The following is a 19665-nucleotide window of genomic DNA, read 5'->3' as shown; positions in this document are numbered from 1 at the left end:
TAATGCATCACATGAATATGTAGTTATGAAATGACATCTCCATGGTAACTCTGAATTGTAATAATAATAATAACAATAATAAGTCACTGTTTGTTAAGGTAGTTATAGACATTACAGCAACAATAATAATATTAATAAGTCACTGTTTGTTAAGGTAGTTCTAGACAGTACAGCAACAACAATAACAATAATAATAATAATAATAAGTCACTGTTTATTAAGGTAGTTATAGACAGTACAGCAACAATAATAATATTAATAAGTCACTGTTTGTTAAGGTAGTTCTAGACAGTACAGCAACAACAATAACAATAATAATAATAATAATAAGTCACTGTTTATTAAGGTAGTTATAGACAGTACAGCAACACAAGGCCATGTCTCACACTTATTTGAATGTAGAGTAGGAGTAGTAGCAGGGTAGCCAAGTTTTTAGAGCAGAAGGTTGCAAGTTCAAATCTGTCGTTCTGCCCCTTAACAGTTAGTTAGTTAGTTAACCCAGGGCTAAAACGGACATGATTGATCTGAGGGGAAATCATTGATGTAGATGTTATATTATGTAAAGTAGACTAGGTTATAATGTATAGTAGTGGGTTGTTAGTGATATGTTATATTATGTAAAGTAGACTAGGTTATAATGTATAGTAGTGGGTTGTTAGTGATATGTAGATGTTATATTATGTAAAGTAGACTAGGTTATAATGTATAGTAGTGGGTTGTTAGTGATATGTAGATGTTATATTATGTAAAGTAGACTAGGTTATAATGTATAGTAGTGGGTTGTTAGTGATATGTTATATTATGTAAAGTAGACTAGGTTATAATGTGTAGTAGTGGGTTGTTAGTGATATGTAGATGTTATATTATGTAAAGTAGACTAGGTTATAATGTATAGTAGTGGGTTGTTAGTGATATATAGATGTTATATTATGTAAAGTAGACTAGGTTATAATGTATAGTAGTGGGTTGTTAGTGATATGTAGATGTTATATTATGTAAAGTAGACTAGGTTATAATGTATAGTAGTGGGTTGTTAGTGATATGTTATATTATGTAAAGTAGACTAGGTTATAATGTATAGTAGTGGGTTGTTAGTGAGATGTTATATTATGTAAAGTAGACTAGGTTATAATGTATAGTAGTGGGTTGTTAGTGATATGTAGATGTTATATTATGTAAAGTAGACTAGGTTATAATGTATAGTAGTGGGTTGTTAGTGATATGTAGATGTTATATTATGTAAAGTAGACTAGGTTATAATGTATAGTAGTGGGTTGTTAGTGATATGTAGATGTTATATTATGTAAAGTAGACTAGGTTATAATGTATAGTAGTGGGTTGTTAGTGATATGTAGATGTTATATTATGTAAAGTAGACTAGGTTATAATGTATAGTAGTGGGTTGTTAGTGATATGTTATATTATGTAAAGTAGACTAGGTTATAATGTATAGTAGTGGGTTGTTAGTGATATGTAGATGTTATATTATGTAAAGTAGACTAGGTTATAATGTATAGTAGTGGGTTGTTAGTGATATGTAGATGTTATATTATGTAAAGTAGACTAGGTTTATAATGTATAGTAGTGGGTTGTTAGTGATATGTAGATGTTATATTATGTAAAGTAGACTAGGTTATAATGTATAGTAGTGGGTTGTTAGTGATATGTAGATGTTATATTATGTAAAGTAGACTAGGTTATAATGTATAGTAGTGGTTGTTAGTGATATGTTATATTATGTAAAGTAGTCTAGGTTATAATGTATAGTAGTGGGTTGTTAGTGATATGTAGATGTTATATTATGTAAAGTAGGCTAGGTTATAATGTATAGTAGTGGGTTGTTAGTGATATGTTATATTATGTAAAGTAGACTAGGTTATAATGTATAGTAGTGGGTTGTTAGTGATATGTAGATGTTATATTATGTAAAGTAGACTAGGTTATAATGTATAGTAGTGGGTTGTTAGTGATATGTAGATGTTATATTATGTAAAGTAGACTAGGTTATAATGTATAGTAGTGGGTTGTTAGTGATATGTAGATGTTATATTATGTAAAGTAGACTAGGTTATAATGTATAGTAGTGGGTTGTTAGTGATATGTAGATGTTATATTATGTAAAGTGGACTAGGTTATAATGTATAGTAGTGGGTTGTTAGTGATATGTAGATGTTATATTATGTAAAGTAGACTAGGTTATAATGTATAGTAGTGGGTTGTTAGTGATATGTAGATGTTATATTATGTAAAGTGGACTAGGTTATAATGTATAGTAGTGGTTTGTTAGTGATATCCAGATCAAGGTCTATACCTCAGCTATAGCCTATATATGTTATCACCAGCCTAAACCTGTTCAGATCAGTTCACATAATATTTGATGATTAGTTGAATCAGGTGTGTAAGTGCTGGTAAGAACAAAAGGATGGAGAAACCCTGAGATAAACATGAAACCATATCATTGAAAAGCTCCTCCACCATCTTTACCAGACGTGTTACTGATAACATGTAGGACTACTGATTAGTTGAATCAGGTGTGTAAGTGCTGGTAAGAACAAAAGGATGGAGAAACCCTGAGATAAACATGAAACCATATTATTGAAAAGCTCCTCCACCATCTTTACCAGACGTGTTACTGATAACATGTCGGCCTACTGATTAGTTTACACTTTGAAAACTGCTGTCTGTCAGCAACTCAGCTCAAGTAGCAGTTCTACTAACTAGTAATATCTCATTCCAGGTATTCATTCTCTTACTGTGTCCAATAGAATAAGTTATTTTTCAGAAATACCTACTTTATTTTTCAATAATCTCCATATAGTGTTTTCTGCTCTGTCGTCTCAAAATGGATCCTGAACAAAAGAACAACTTTACTTTCTGTTTCAGCTCAGGCGCCTCCCCACCCTGATAATAAAGTGTTATATTGGTATATTCCACTAGATGGCAGTAAACACCTGCTGTAACTAGACTTTACAACTATGTGTTCTGTTTCAGCTCAGCCGCCTCCACACCCTGATAATAAAGTGTTATATTGGTATCTTCCACTAGATGGCAGTAAACACCTGCTGTAACTAGACTTTACAACTGTGTTCGGTTCTATACAGGCAGTGTCCCAGAGTTGGAGTGCTGATCTAGGATTCATTATGATCTAGGATCAGGTCCCCCCTCTCCATGTAATCTGATTCATTATGATCTAGGATCAGGTCCCTCCTCTCCATGTAATCTGATTCATTATGATCTAGGATCAGGTCCCCCTCTCCATGTAATCTGATTCATTATGATCTAGGATCAGGTCCTCCTCTCCATGTAATCTGATTCATTATGATCTAGGATCAGGTCCCCCCTCTCCATGTTATCTGATTCATTATGATCTAGGATCAGGTCTGCCTCTCCATGTAATCTGATTCATTTTGATCTAGGATCAGGTCCCCCTCTCCATGTAATCTGATTAACTATTATCTAGGATCAGGCCCCCCTCTCCATGTAATCTGATTCATTATGATCTAGGATCAGGTCCCCCTGTCCATGTAATCTGATTCATTATGATCTAGGATCAGGCCCCCCTCTCCATGTAATCTGATTCATTATGATCTAGGATCAGGTCCCTTCTCTCCATGTAATCTGATTCATTATGATTGTTTTGTCTCATGTCTCTTTATAGTCATGTAGCCTGGGGGAAATGTGCACTCAGAGATTATGCATCTAATGCATTCCTCAAATACTGCAGAGTTGTTAATCAAGTCCCTGAGATCGTTCTGTTCAATCACATGTATTAGTTTATTAGTCAGATGAAACCTGAGGGGACTGTAGTGGGTCATAATGCATCAACATGGTTCTGAGGTCCTCAACAATGTTATTCTGTACCGTAGCTGGGATGCAGTGTTCTTTCCTGGTTTACTAAATAAAAAGACAGATATTGTTTTGGAGACGTTCAATTAGCTGCTCAGTGTTGATCTCTGTGTCTTGAACATATTCAGCCTCTGGCAGACTCTCTACGCCGCTCATGTCATCTTCAATGGGATCAGTCCCAGTCTCATGTCATCTTCAATGGGATCAGTCCCAGTCTCATGTCATCTTCAATGGGATCAGTCCCAGTCTCAAATTCATCATGAGGGCAATTCTCATCTAAGTTGGCTCTTTAAAGCTCTGTGTGGTTTTGATAGATGTGTGACCGATAGAAGCTGAAACATCTATTTGTTTTCCCACACCCATTAACTCCACAGGTAGTTAGAACATGTGGTTCATGCTGGTGGTAGAGGACAATATGTGTGAGTAGTCTGGACACAGAGAATGTTTGCTCGTGGCAAAGTGGACAATAGAATAGAGTTGGCATTCTTCAGAAAGACTGTGAACCTTGGAATGATGGGATGGAATCATGGAGATCATTGGTAGCCTATCAGGACAGTTATAAAGTCTTCTTGATATAATTGTCCTGTTAGAGTTGTCAATAAAGAGCCTATCAGGGCAGTTATAAAGTCTTCTTGATATAATTTTACTATTAGAGTTGTCAGTAAAGAGCCTATCAGGGCAGTTATAAAGTCTTTACCCTGTGTGACTGCTTATTGCATTGCTCCACTGGGCTGATGTAGCTGACAGTGAATGAATGGGCTGATGTAGCTGACAGTGAATGAATGGGCTGATGTAGCTGACAGTGAATGAATGGGCTGATGTAGCTGACAGTGAATGAATGGGCTGATGTAGCTGACAGGGAATGAATGGGCTGATGTAGCTGACAGGGAATGAATGGGCTGATGTAGCTGACAGTGAATGAATGGGCTGCATAAACCAAACAGAAACTGATAGTTGTGCACAACTTCAAAACTGTATTTCAATGAACTGAATGATGAGGATGAAGAAGGTGATTGAATTTAGAACAAGGTAAGAATTGCTATTCCTCTGTCCTGCACTTGTTTGTTCAGGAGAACTGTACCTGTGGGAAATGACAAACTGTTGTTCCACTGAGGTTGTGATTCTAAGAGACACTAAAATGACCTGGTTGTCATGTATCTGTGTCTCTAAAAGGAAACATATTACCACCGTCTCTTATTGTCCTTTCAGGTGTCAGTCATACAGAAGTTGTTTGCAGCCCAGTCCCTACATCTAGACCACAAAATAGGGAAAGAGGTTGACCAGATGCTTTTCAACTTCATCTGGGAAAATCACACACATTATATAAGGACATCTGTCGTTATGAACATTTAGTTGATTTTACTATAAATAATACTAATAAAACTTTAAAGATAAATTGGGAAAAACATTTCTTAAAGAATCCAACTTCAATTTGGAATTTCATCACTCATTATATCTTCTCCCGTTTTGGTGACTTCAATTTGGAATTTCATCACTCATTATATCTTCTCCCGTTTTGGTGACTTCAATTTGGAATTTCATCCCTCATTATATCTTCTCCCGTTTTGGTGACTTCAATTTGGAATTTCATCCCTCATTATATCTTCTCCAGTTTTGGTGACTTCAATTTTGTGTTACTTTGTAACTACAACACCGATAAGATTCCTACAACAGTATTCTTAGCGTGCTTTTTTAAAATTGGATTTAAAAAAAAATCCCGCATAGGTATTTCATTTGGAACAAAAAGGATATTTTGTATAGAAACAAGTCTTTATTTTTGAAGAACTGGTTTAATAATCATATCCTGCTGGTAAGTCAACTTTTTAATGCAGAAGGATTGTTACTCAATTATGAGGAATTTTTATCTCGTTACAATATCCCTGTAACACCTAGAGAGTTCTCCATAGTCTTTGATGCTGTTCCATCTGGAACTCTCATGTTATTTAGATGTGCAGCCAGACCTCAGCTTGTTGACCTGTCCTCCTAGAGAGTTCTCCATAGTCTCTGATGCTATTCCATCTGGAACTCTCATGTTGTTTAGAGGTGTAACCAGACCTCACCTTGTTGTTGTTGACCTACCCTCCTAGAGAGTTCTCCATAGTCTCTGATACTGTTCCATCTGGAACTCATGTTATTTAGATGTGTAACCAGACCTCACCTTGTTGACCTACCCTCCTAGAGAGTTCTCCATAGTCTCTGACGCTATTCCATCTGGAACTCTCATGTTGTTTAGAGGTGTAACCAGACCTCACCTTCTTGACCTACTTTCGCTTAATCCAGTTGACTCTCCAATAGGGAATCTGTTTCTCTCCTTGCTCCCTCAGAGCAACAGATTTATTTCAAAGGGAGATTGTATCCATTCCTTATGTCACAACTTACTGGATTACATTTGCCAATAATATCTGTTGGAAAAAAGTCTGGTTATTACCATTTAAAAACCTTCTTGTTAATTTGATTGCTTTTCTGATTTTCGTGACCAACATGAGCTTTGCATAATGCTATGCTAGGCTATCGATAAACTTACACAAATGCTTGTCTTGCTTTGGCTGTAAAGCATAATTTCAAAATCTGAGATGATAGGGTGATTAACAAAAGGCTAAGCTCTGTTTCAATATATTTCACTTGTGATTTCATGAATATGAATATTTTCTAAGATTTGTTGTCCATTGCGTTATGCTAATTAGTGTAAGTTGATGACAATTCATCGGGAGGGGTAGTTCTAAGAGTTAACAACCAGACCACTAGGAGGTGTCCACATGGTCTGGTAAACACTCCTAACAACCAGACCACTAGGTGTCCACATGGTCTGATAAACACTCCTAACAACACCACCACTAGGAGGTGTCCACATGGTCTGATAAACACTCCTAACAACCCCACCACTAGGAGGTGTCTACATGGTCTGATAAACACTCCTAACAACCCCACCACTAGGAGGTGTCCACATGGTCTGATAAACACTCCTAACAATGCTGTTTATAAATCTAGTTGACATTCATCCCAGGACACCTTGACTTGCATTCCACTCTCACTGCAGAACAACATCCTCATGAAATCACATGACTTCTGGTTAGAGAAGAGGATTCCTGTTAACACGGCCTGCTACAAGCAGGAAACAAGTTATGGACGAACCAGAAATGTGACATGTCTGTTTGACAGTTATCCTGAAAGATGCACGTGTGAACTATCTTGTCATGTCTTTGGCTAACCACATTGGAACATTCTAGTCTTGAAGGACATGAACTGGCAGAACAGGTTTCAGCAAAGTATGGAGTCATTGTTTTCAGGAAGGTGTAACCATGCCGATGGGGGGGACAGGAGGCAGACTAAGTGCAAGGACAGCCACCTGAACTACTGTCCTACAAAGACAAACAGCCACCTGAACTACTGAGAAAAATGGCTTTAAAGTTTGTTTCCTAGTCCATGCATATCAACCATGACCACTGATCTGACCTATGACCCCTAAGTACTGATACTGCACTCTGCCTTGGTATGACCTATGACCCCTAAGTACTGATACTGCACTCTGCCTTGGTCTGACCTTAAACAGCTGTCTGGGTAATGAAACAGCAAAGAGCAGCATCTAGAAATATAAATGTGTTGATCCAGATTTATTGTTGTTTTTCTGTTTGATGGAAACAGTTTGAGTTCTAACTACATTCCAACTGTATTTAATGGTGTTATGTAGTTGTGTTGTCATGTTGTGAATGTTGTATTGTAGCAGGCCTAACCCTCAACATTTTCTGGTGATGGAGTATGATGGAGGATGCAGAATAGTATGTGATGGAGAGAGACACCCACAGGACACAGAGACAGCAACAGAATAGGATGCGATGGAGAGAGACACCAGACAAGACACAGAGACAACAACAGAATATGATACGATGGAGAGAGACACCAGACAAGACACAGAGACAGCAACAGAATAGGATACGATGGAGAGAGACACCAGACAAGACACAGAGACAGCAACAGAAGAATAGGATATGATGGAGAGAGACACCAGACAAGACACAGAGACAGCAACAGAGGAATAGGATGTGATGGAGAGAGACACCAGATAAGACACAGAGACAGCAACAGACGACTCAGAGAAAGTGATGGAGAGAGACACAAGACAAGACACAGAGACAACAACAGACGACTCAGAGAAAGTGATGGGGAGAGACAGAAGAATAGAGTTCCAGACAGTTGTAGAATGTATGCCAAGACACATTGTAAGAGCTATAAAGAGAGAGAGAGGGAGAGAGAACAGGCAGAACCTGATATGTAAATGAGCAGAGCAAATGAAAGTAACTTTTGACGACCTGATGATCATCCAGACTGTGTTTCTATTGAGAGAGGAAAGGTAAGACGACGATTGTTATGTGTATTCATATAGTTGATGATATTGTTATGTGTATTCATATAGTTGATGATATTGTTATGTGTATTCATATAGTTGATGATATTGTTATGTGTATTCATATAGTTGATGATATTGTTATGTGTATTCATATAGTTGATGATATTGTTATGTGTATTCATATAGTTGATGATATTGTTATGTGTATTCATATAGTTGATGATATTGTTATGTGTATTCATATAGTTGATGATATTGTTATGTGTATTCATATAGTTGATGATATTGTTATGTGTATTCATATAGTTGATGATATTGTTATGTGTATTCATATAGTTGATGATATTGTTATGTGTTTTCATATAGTTGGTGATATTGTAATGTGTATTCATATAGTTGATGATATTGTTGGAGGACAGTGTTGTAATAGTCCTACTCTCCTTAAATTGTTTTCAATATGTATTAGATGCGTGGGGTCAATTCGTTCTGTGCCCATCTGTGTGCCCCAGGGTGATCGCTCCTACACTATCTAGAATCTTTGGCTGTCCCCATAGGAGAACTATTTGTAGAACCCTTTTTGGTACTAGTTAGAACCCTTTTGGGTTCCATCAAGAACCCTTTCCACAGAGTGTTCTACATGGAAGCAAGAAGGGTTCTACCTGGAACTCACTGTTCTACTATGGGGACAGCCAGAGGACCCGTTTGGATCTCTTTATTCTAAGAGTGTACTGTATCATAGGTCTATAGGCTTCTCTTCTCTAAACACAATAAGCAAACAAACATTTTCTCTTTCTAATCGACTGTTAATGCTTTTCACTCAGGAAGGTATGTTGTGTGAAAGGGACAATTATTGTGGAAAGCCGAGGAACATACACTTCCTAAAAACAGGTTTTGTGTATTCATTAGTGTCCACTATAGCAAAACATTTGGCAACAGAAACCAATTAGGTAATGTTGTACAGCGCTTGGAGAAAACTGTATATGCAACATTTTAAAACTGTAGGCTGTGGAGTAAATTAATGAATACATCCCATGTAGTAGCCGACGGCTCGGCTGTTTATGCCTGATGCTGAAACCTGAACGTAGGGGGGTATTTTGTATTATTTAACTATGCAGTCTGTCTGGGAACGGAGTTCCGCTAAATATCAAATCTCATAAATCTAATTTCTCAAACATACAAGTGTTAGGCACCATTTTAAAGATACAATTCTCGTTAATCCATCCACAGTGTCTGATTTCAAATAGGCTTTACAGCGAAAGCTCCACAAATGATTATGTTAGGTCACCACCAAGTCACAGAAAAACACAGCCATTTTTTCAGCCAAAGAGAGGAGTCACAAAAAGTACAATTAGAGATAAAATTGATCACTAACCTTTGATGATCTTCATCAGATGACACTCATAGAACTTCATGTTACACAATACATGTATGTTTTGTTCAAGAAAGTGCATATTTATATATTAAAAATCCCGGTTTACATTGGCCTGTTATGTTAAGTAGTTCCAAAACATGCAGTGATTTTGCAGAGAGCCACATCAATTTACAGAAATACTCATAATAAGCATTGATAATAGATACAACTATTATACATGGAACTTTAGATGAACTTCTCCTCAATGCAATCGCTGTGACAGATTTCAAAACAACTTTACGGAAAAAGCATACCATGCAATAATCTGGGTACAGAGACCAAAACAGCCAAAGAAATATCCTCTATATTGTGTAGTCAACATTAGTCAGAAATAGCATTATAAATATTCACATACCTTTGATGATCTTCATCAGAATGCACTCCCAGGAATCCCAGTTCCACCATAAATGTTTGATTTGTTCGATAAAGTTCATCATTTATGTCCTTTTGTTAGGACGTTTGGTAAACAAATCCAAATGCGCGTGCAAGTCCAACGGAAAGGTAGAAGGAAAATTCCAAAAAGTTAGATTACTGGTCGTAGAAACATATCAAACGAAGTATAGAATCAATCTTTAGGATGTTTTAATCATAAATATTCCATTTTAACCTTGACAACCATGTCATTATTTCTCCAGAGCAGCAAGGGAATCTAGAGACTCAACCTTTGTAGAATCACAATCACCTTTATTCACCAAGTACATTTTCAATTTGAAAATATTCCTGCATCAACAGGAAATGTGAATTTTTATGTGAATTATAATTAATGGACATTATTGTAGGGGTTGATATATTTTTTCTAAGGAAAACTGAAGTCTGAAATTTCTAAGTGGAAATTACAAACTTCAGAAGCCTTTTTAAAATTAAACCTCAAACTTCAAGTTGACATGGTGCTGCTTGTGATAGACAACATTTAGAGACAGAATACAGACAGAAGAGTTTACACAAAGTTTCTGTACAACATTATACGCAACTCGATTGAGCATAGAGCTATAAGAGAATGAACAGTGGATATACAGATATACAGTACAGTGGCTATAGAGTTGATATACAGGACAGTGGATATACAGTGGATATACAGTACAGTGGATATACAGTTGATATACAGTACAGTGGATATACAGTTGATATACAGTACAGTTGATATACAGTACAGTGGATATACAGTTGATAAACAGTGGATGTCCACATTTACAGTATCAGTATAAATATACAGTATATCACAAAATGAGTTTACATTCTTGTAAAGTAGTGAGTGTTCAGCTTGTATAATAGTGTAAATTTGCTGTCCCCTCAAAATAAGAGGGAAAATGGCTAATTGGGCCCAATTAGTGGACTCATTTTTGTTGCCAGCAGTTTAGACATTAATGGCTGTGTGTTGAGTTATTTTGAGGGGACAGCAAATTTACACTGTTATACAAGCTGTACACTCACCACTTTATATTGTAGAAAAGTGTAATTTCTTCAGTGTTGTCACATAAAAAGATATACTCAAATATTTACAAAAATGTGAGGGTTGTACTCACTTTTGTGATATACTGTATATAAGAGAGATGAACAGAGAGCTAATGCATTATAGTTCAGTTATTTTGTGTACAGTTCAGCGATGGCTTGATCTTGTTGATGTGGTGTGCAGTGCAGAGTGCATAGTAATTTAGTCTCTATGGACCAGTTGGTGAGGGACACAGCATAGTACTTTAGTCTCTATGGGCAAGATGGCCAGTTGGTGAGGGCCACAGCATAGTACTTTAGTCTCTATGGGCAAGATGGCCAGTTGGTGAGGGCCACAGCATAGTCCTTTAGTCTCTATGGGCCAGATGGCCAGTTGGTGAGGGCCACAGAATAGTCATTTAGTCTCTATGGGCCAGGTGGCCAGTTGGTGAGGGCCGCAGCATAGTCCTTTAGTCTCTATGGACCAGATGGCCAGTTGGTGAGGGACACAGCATAGTCCTTTATTCTCTATGGACCAGGTGGCCAGTTGGTGAGGGCCGCAGCATAGTCCTTTAGTCTCTATGGGCCAGATGGCCAGTTGGTGAGGGCCACAGCATAGTCATTTAGTCTCTCTGGACCAGTTGGCCAGTTGGTGAGGGCCACAGCAGAGTCATTTAGTCTCTATGGGCCAGGTGGCCAGTTGGTGAGGGCCGCAGCATAGTCCTTTAGTCTCTATGGACCAGATGGCCAGTTGATGAGGGACACAGCATAGTCCTTTATTCTCTATGGACCAGGTGGCCAGTTGGTGAGGGCCGCAGCATAGTCCTTTAGTCTCTATGGGCCAGATGGCCAGTTGATGAGGGCCACAGCATAGTCCTTTACTCTCTATGGGCCAGATGGCCAGTTGGTGGGGAAAGAAACTGTTCATATGGGGGTCTATAACATCTCATCACAGCATCTGACAGTTGCAACTTCATTGCTAATAACTCAAACTTCCTTTTTCAGACATCATCTCTGTACAGATGTAGGATCTGAATTTGATCAACCTGTCACAGGAAAACTAAAATATGTACTGTATTTTAGTGTATTTAAATAAATGTTTAAAAAAGTTTTCTGAAGATGATAAAATCCACTTTTCCATTTTAAAATTGTTCATTAATTATAATCCACGTAATAATTCAAATGTCCTGTTTCTGGAGGATTATTTTCCTTCTGTAGCAAACTGGCTCAAATCAATTAAATCTAAATCAAATTAAATCAAATTAATTGAATCTAGGGGGCACTATGTTCATTTTTGGAAAAATAACGCTCCCAAAGTTAACGGGATATTTTGACAGGACAAGATGCTAGAATATGCATATAGTTGACAGCTTGGGATAGAAAACACTCTAAAGTTTCCCAAACTGTAAAAATACTGTCTGTGAGTATAACAGAACTGACATTGCAGGCGAAAGCCTGAGAAAAATCCAATCCGGAAGTGACTCATCTTTTGAAAACTCTGCGTTCCGATGCGTCACTATTGAGCAGTGAATGGGCTATCAACCAGATTCCTTTTTCTACATATTCCCCAAGGTGTCTACAGCATTGTGAGATAGTTTTACGCATTTATGTTGAAGAATAAGCGTAAGCGGCTACATTGTGTAAGTGGTCACCTGATGGCTCTCAGAGTGACTCTCGTGTAAAATACAGAGGTAGCCATTATTCCAATCGGTCCTGCTGAAAAACTAATTGTCCCAGTGGATGTATTATCGAATAGATATTTGAAAAACACCTTGAAGATTGATTATAAACAACGTTTGCCATGTTTTTGTGGATATTATGGAGCTAATTTGGAATATTTTTCGGCGTAGTCGTGACCCCAATTTCCGGTCGGTTTCACAGCCAAACGTGAAGAACAAACGGAGCTATTTCGCCTACAAAATAATATTTTTGGAAAAAAGGAACATTTGCTATCTAACTGGGAGTCTCGTGAGTGAAAAAAATCCGAAGCTCATCAAAGGTAAACGATTTAATTTAATTGCTTTTCTGATTTTCGTGACCAAGTTACCTGCTGCTAGCTGGACAAACTGCTATGGTAGACTATCGATAAACTTACACAAATGCTTGTCTAGCTTAGGCTGTAAAGCATATTTTGAAAATCTGAGATGACAGGGTGATTAACAAAAGGCTAACCTGTGTCTCAATATATTTCACTCGTGATTTTCATGAATAGGAATATTTTCTAGGAATATTTATGTCCGTTGTGTTATGCTAATTAGTGTCAGTCGATGATTACGCTCCCGGACCCGGGAGTCACTAGAGGTTCTCCATTCAATTCAGGAAGTACACTAACATTCCAATTCCCTTCAATGCTTCTTAATGAGATTAACCTTCTGAAATTATTGAAATTGAAATGGAATTGACCCCAACCATGCTGTGCCCACTGACCACCAGAGGAGGCTGGTAAAGGGGAGGATGACCGGCTCATAATCAGGGCTAGAATGAAGTGAATGGAACTGTACATGTGTGTTTGATGTGTTTGATACCATTCTATTCATTTTATTCCAGCCATTATTGTGAGCCTGTCCTCCATGCCACCAGCCACCAGCCACCACTGCTGACCACAGACCAGAGACAAACAGTTTCACTGGCAACCCACGGATACATTACTCTGGTCCCAGATCTGTGTGTGCTTTAGAAAACACCTTTAGATATACAGGGCATGACAATGACAGTCAGAGGAGTTGAACAGATCTGAATCGGGATACTAAGAGTTGGTTTAAACAGATCTGAATCAGGACACTAAGAGTTGGTTTAAACAGATCTGAATCAGGACACTAAGAGTTGGTTTAAACAGATCTGAATCAGGACACTAAGAGTTGGTTAAAACAGATCTGAATCAGGAAACTAAGAGTTGGTTTAAACAGATCTGAATCAGGAAACTAAGAGTTGGTTAAAACTGATCTGAATCAGGACACTAAGAGTTGGTTTGAACAGATCTGAATCAGGAAACTAAGAGTTGGTTTAAACAGATCTGAATCAGGACACTAAGAGTTGGTTTGAACAGATCTGAATCAGGATATTAAGAGTTGGTTTAAACAGATCTGAATCAGGAAACTAAGAGTTGGTTTGAACAGATCTGAATCAGGACACTAAGAGTTGGTTTGAACAGATCTGAATCAGGATATTAAGAGTTGGTTTAAACAGATCTGAATCAGGATACTAAGAGTTGGTTTGAACAGATCTGAATCAGGATACTAAGAGTTGGTTTAAACAGATCTGAATCAGGAAGTTTAAACAGATCTGAATCAGGAAACTAAGAGTTGGTTTGAACAGATCTGAATCAGGACACTAAGAGTTGGTTTAAACAGATCTGAATCAGGAAACTAAGAGTTGGTTTGAACAGATCTGAATCAGGAAACTTAGAGTTGGTTTGAACAGATCTGAATCAGGAAACTAAGAGTTGGTTTGAACAGATCTGAATCAGGAAACTTAGAGTTGGTTTGAACAGATCTGAATCAGGAAACTAAGAGTTGGTTTGAACAGATCTGAATCAGGAAACTAAGAGTTGGTTTGAACAGATCTGAATCAGGAAACTAAGAGTTGATTTAGACAGGTCTGAGTCAGGAAACTAACGAAAAGTTGGTTTGAGGGTGTCAATAATGTTGTATATTGTATACTTCAAAGTTAGAGATATGTTGAACCTGGATCATCATAATGATTCTACATGTTATAATATGAACCTGGATCATCATAATGATTCTACATGTTATAGTATGAACCTGGATCATCATAATGATTCTACATGTTATAGTATGAACCTGGATCATCATAATGATTCTACATGTTATAGTATGAACCTGGATCATCATAATGATTCTACATGTTATAGTATGAACCTGGATCGTCATAATGATTCTACATGTTATAGTATGAACCTGGATCATCATAATGATTATACATGTTATAGTATGAACCTGGATCATCATAATGATTCTACATGTTATAATATGAACCTGGATCATCATAATGATTCTACATGTTATAGTATGAACCTGGATCATCATAATGATTATACATGTTATAATATGAACCTGGATCATCATAATGATTCTACATGTTATAATATACTATGGCCTTTACTGGCCAAAGGTTAAACTGCTGTTATGGTTATGATATACTATGGTGTTGTGTCACTAGACTTTGACCAGATATTATTGCATCCAAAGATCAACTGAACCTAGAACATAGATACAGAGACACTTGTCATCAGGAAGGTTCTCTCTCAACACAACGGAAAATATCTCAATGACTTGACATGTTCTGGTTGTGAATTCAGGCTACAAGGTAAGAATCTTCCCAGTGATTATTGTAAAGTGTGTAGAGACATTAAATGTCTGGTGTTTTTTAGTATAGTGAATGACAGTAAAACACTCAGATGTAACAGTCCATTTCACCTGGGACAGCTACGTGACAGTTCAATCATACTAAATGGCGCTAACTGGGTGTAGTCAAGTCACATTAAAACATGTTGTTCATATAGCTAACTGGGTGTAGTCAAGTCACATTATAACATGTTGTTCATATAGCTAACTGGGTGTAGTCAAGTCACATTATAACATGTTGTTCATATAGCTAACTGAGTGTAGTCAAGTCACATTATAACATGTTGTTCATATAGCTAACTGGGTGTAGTCAAGTCACATTAAAACATGTTGTTCATATAGCTAACTGGGTGTAGTCAAGTCACAATATAACATGTTGTTCATATAGCTAACTGGGTGTAGTCAAGTCACATTAAAACATGTTGTTCATATAGCTAACTGGGTGTAGTCAAGTCACAATATAACATGTTGTTCATATAGCTAACTGGGTGTAGTCAAGACACATTATAACATGTTGTTCATATAGCTAACTGGGTGTAGTCAAGTCACATTATAACATGTTGTTCATATAGCTAACTGGGTGTAGTCAAGTCACATTATAACATGTTGTTCATATAGCTAACTGGGTGTAGTCAAGTCACATTATAACATGTTGTTCATATAGCTAACTGGGTGTAGTCAAGTCACATTATAACATGTTGTTCATATAGCTAACTGGGTGTAGTCAAGTCAAATTAAAACATGTTGTTCATATATTCGTATATTGCAATTATTTTACAATTTGTATATTTTTTATGTATAAATTGTAAGCCGTCTTTCAGAATATCAGAACATTTGTTGTTTTCTAAATTACAATGAGCTCCTGCTTCCTGTGTAATTTGGTATGAAACTACTGAACAGACTTTTCTTAACATTAATATTATGAACTGAATTCAGTAACAGCATCATAATATCATACCTGTTGAACAAAACAACACACTAGAATGAGAGAAATTATTAAAAGAGAAAGTGAGACATTATTATTATCAAGAATATTACTTTTTTTTATATTGGTATTATTTGTATTAGTTATCTATTTATTAAATCACCTGACTGTTTGGATGTGTCTGTTAGTAAATGTTTTATTCATAAGAGATCATGAATCAAATAGAACAATTGACCTTCAATAATTAATTGTCACTGTGTTAACCACAACCAACATGTTGGATCTCTGTTTAGTTGTCGCTGTGTTAACCACAACCAACATGTTGGATCTCTGTTTAGTTGTCACTGTGTTAACCACAACCAACATGTTGGATCTCTGTTTAGTTGTCACTGTGTTAACCACAACCAACATGTTGGATCTCTGTTTAGTTGTCACTGTGTTAATCACAACCAACATGTTGGATCTCTGTTTAGTTGTCACTGTGTTAACCACAACCAACATGTTGGATCTCTGTTTAGTTGTCACTGTGTTAACCACAACCAACATGTTGGATCTCTGTTTAGTTGTCACTGTGTTAACCACAACCAACATTTTGGATCTCTGTTTAGTTGTCACTGTGTTAACCACAACCAACATGTTGGATCTCTGTTTAGTTGTCACTGTGTTAACCACAACCAACATGTTGGATCTCTGTTTAGTTGTCACTGTGTTAACCACAACCAACATGTTGTATCTCTGTTTAGTTGTCACTGTATTAACCACAACCAACATGTTGGATCTCTGTTTAGTTGTCACTGTGTTAACCACAACCAACATGTTGGATCTCTGTTTAGTTGTCACTGTGTTAACCACAACCAACATGTTGGATCTCTGTTTAGTTGTCACTGTGTTAACCACAACCAACATGTTGGATCTCTGTTTAGTTGTCACTGTGTTAACCACAACCAACATTTTGGATCTCTGTTTAGTTGTCACTGTGTTAACCACAACCAACATGTTGGATCTCTGTTTAGTTGTCACTGTGTTAACCACAACCAACATGTTGGATCTCTGTTTAGTTGTCACTGTGTTAACCACAACCAACATGTTGTATCTCTGTTTAGTTGTCACTGTATTAACCACAACCAACATGTTGGATCTCTGTTTAGTTGTCACTGTGTTAACCACAACCAACATGTTGGATCTCTGTTTAGTTGTCACTGTGTTAACCACAACCAACATGTTGGATCTCTGTTTAGTTGTCACTGTGTTAACCACAACCAACATGTTGGATCTCTGTTTAGTTGTCACTGTGTTAACCACAACCAACATGTTGGATCTCTGTTTAGTTGTCACTGTGTTAACCACAACCAACATGTTGGATCTCTGTTTAGTTGTCACTGTGTTAACCACAACCAACATGTTGGATCTCTGTTTAGTTGTCACTGTGTTAACCACAACCAACATGTTGGATCTCTGTTTAGTTGTCACTGTGTTAACCACAACCAACATGTTGGATCTCTGTTTAGTTGTCACTGTGTTAACCACAACCAACATGTTGGATCTCTGTTTAGTTGTCACTGTGTTAACCACAACCAACATGTTGGATCTCTGTTTAGTTGTCACTATGTTAACCACAACCAACATGTTGGATCTCTGTTTAGTTGTCACTGTGTTAACCACAACCAACATGTTGGATCTCTGTTTAGTTGTCACTGTGTTAACCACAACCAACATGTTGGATCTCTGTTTAGTTGTCACTGTGTTAACCACAACCAACATGTTGGATCTCTGTTTAGTTGTTACTGTGTTAACCACAACCAACATGTTGGATCTCTGTTTAGTTGTCACTGTGTTAACCACAACCAACATGTTGGATCTCTGTTTAGTTGTCACTGTGTTAACCACAACCAACATGTTGGATCTCTGTTTAGTTGTTACTGTGTTAACCACAACCAACATGTTGGATCTCTGTTTAGTTGTCACTGTGTTAACCACAACCAACATGTTGGATCTCTGTTTAGTAGTCACTGTGTTAACCACAACCAACATGTTGGATCTCTGTTTAGTAGTCACTGTGTTAACCACAACCAACATGTTGGATCTCTGTTTAGTTGTCACTGTGTTAACCACAACCAACATGTTGGATCTCTGTTTAGTTGTCACTGTGTTAACCACAACCAACATGTTGGATCTCTGTTTAGTTGTCACTGTGTTAACCACAACCAACATGTTGGATCTCTGTTTAGTTGTCACTGTGTTAACCACAACCAACATGTTGGATCTCTGTTTAGTTGACACTGTGTTAACCACAACCAACATGTTGTATCTCTGTTTAGTTGTCACTGTGTTAACCACAACCAACATGTTGGATCTCTGTTTAGTTGTCACTGTGTTAACCACAACCAACATGTTGGATCTCTGTTTAGTTGTCACTGTGTTAACCACAACCAACATGTTGGATCTCTGTTTAGTTGTCACTGTGTTAACCACAACCAACATGTTGGATCTCTGTTTAGTTGTCACTGTGTTAACCACAACCAACATGTTGGATCTCTGTTTAGTTGTCACTGTGTTAACCACAACCAACATGTTGGATCTCTGTTTAGTTGTCACTGTGTTAACCACAACCAACATGTTGGATCTCTGTTTAGTTGTCACTGTGTTAACCACAACCAACATGTTGGATCTCTGTTTAGGGGTCACTGTGTTAACCACAACCAACATGTTGGATCTCTGTTTAGTTGTCACTGTGTTAACCACAACCAACATGTTGGATCTCTGTTTAGTTGTCACTGTGTTAACCACAACCAACATGTTGGATCTCTGTTTAGTTGTCACTGTGTTAACCACAACCAACATGTTGGATCTCTGTTTAGGGGTCACTGTGTTAACCACAACCAACATGTTGGATCTCTGTTTAGTTGTCACTGTGTTAACCACAAACAACATGTTGGATCTCTGTTTAGTTGTCACTGTGTTAATAACCACAACCAACATGTTGGATCTCTGTTTAGTTGTCACTGTGTTAACCACAACCAACATGTTGGATCTCTGTTTAGTTGTCACTGTGTTAACTACAACCAACATGTTGGATCTCTGTTTAGTTGTCACTGTGTTAACCACAACCAACATGTTGGATCTCTGTTTAGTTGTCACTGTGTTAACCACAACCAACATGTTGGATCTCTGTTTAGTTGTCACTGTGTTAACCACAACCAACATGTTGGATCTCTGTTTAGTTGTCACTGTGTTAACCACAACCAACATGTTGGATCTCTGTTTAGTTGTCACTGTGTTAACCACAACCAACATGTTGGAACTCTGTTTAGTTGTCACTGTGTTAACCACAACCAACATGTTGGAA

At 37.3% G+C, this 19665-nt stretch overlaps 1 protein-coding gene across 1 annotated transcript in view; it reads right to left on the bottom strand.

Moving 5' to 3' along the window:
• Window positions 1–2902, bottom strand: part of LOC110519883 (NLR family CARD domain-containing protein 3-like) — a 45416-nt gene extending 42514 nt beyond the window's left edge. The window contains exon 1 of the mRNA XM_036939787.1: window positions 2793–2902. The gene's annotated coding sequence lies outside the window, so the exon portion shown is untranslated. The remainder of the gene's footprint in view (window positions 1–2792) is intronic.
• Between the last annotated feature and the right edge of the window lie 16763 nt (window positions 2903–19665).

The sequence above is a fragment of the Oncorhynchus mykiss genome, chromosome 13 (genome assembly GCF_013265735.2).
Source record: "Oncorhynchus mykiss isolate Arlee chromosome 13, USDA_OmykA_1.1, whole genome shotgun sequence".
In the NCBI taxonomy this organism is placed as follows: Eukaryota; Metazoa; Chordata; class Actinopteri; order Salmoniformes; family Salmonidae; genus Oncorhynchus; species Oncorhynchus mykiss.
Note: the sequence above shows the minus strand (reverse complement) of the source record. Positions and strands in the feature narration are given on the sequence as shown.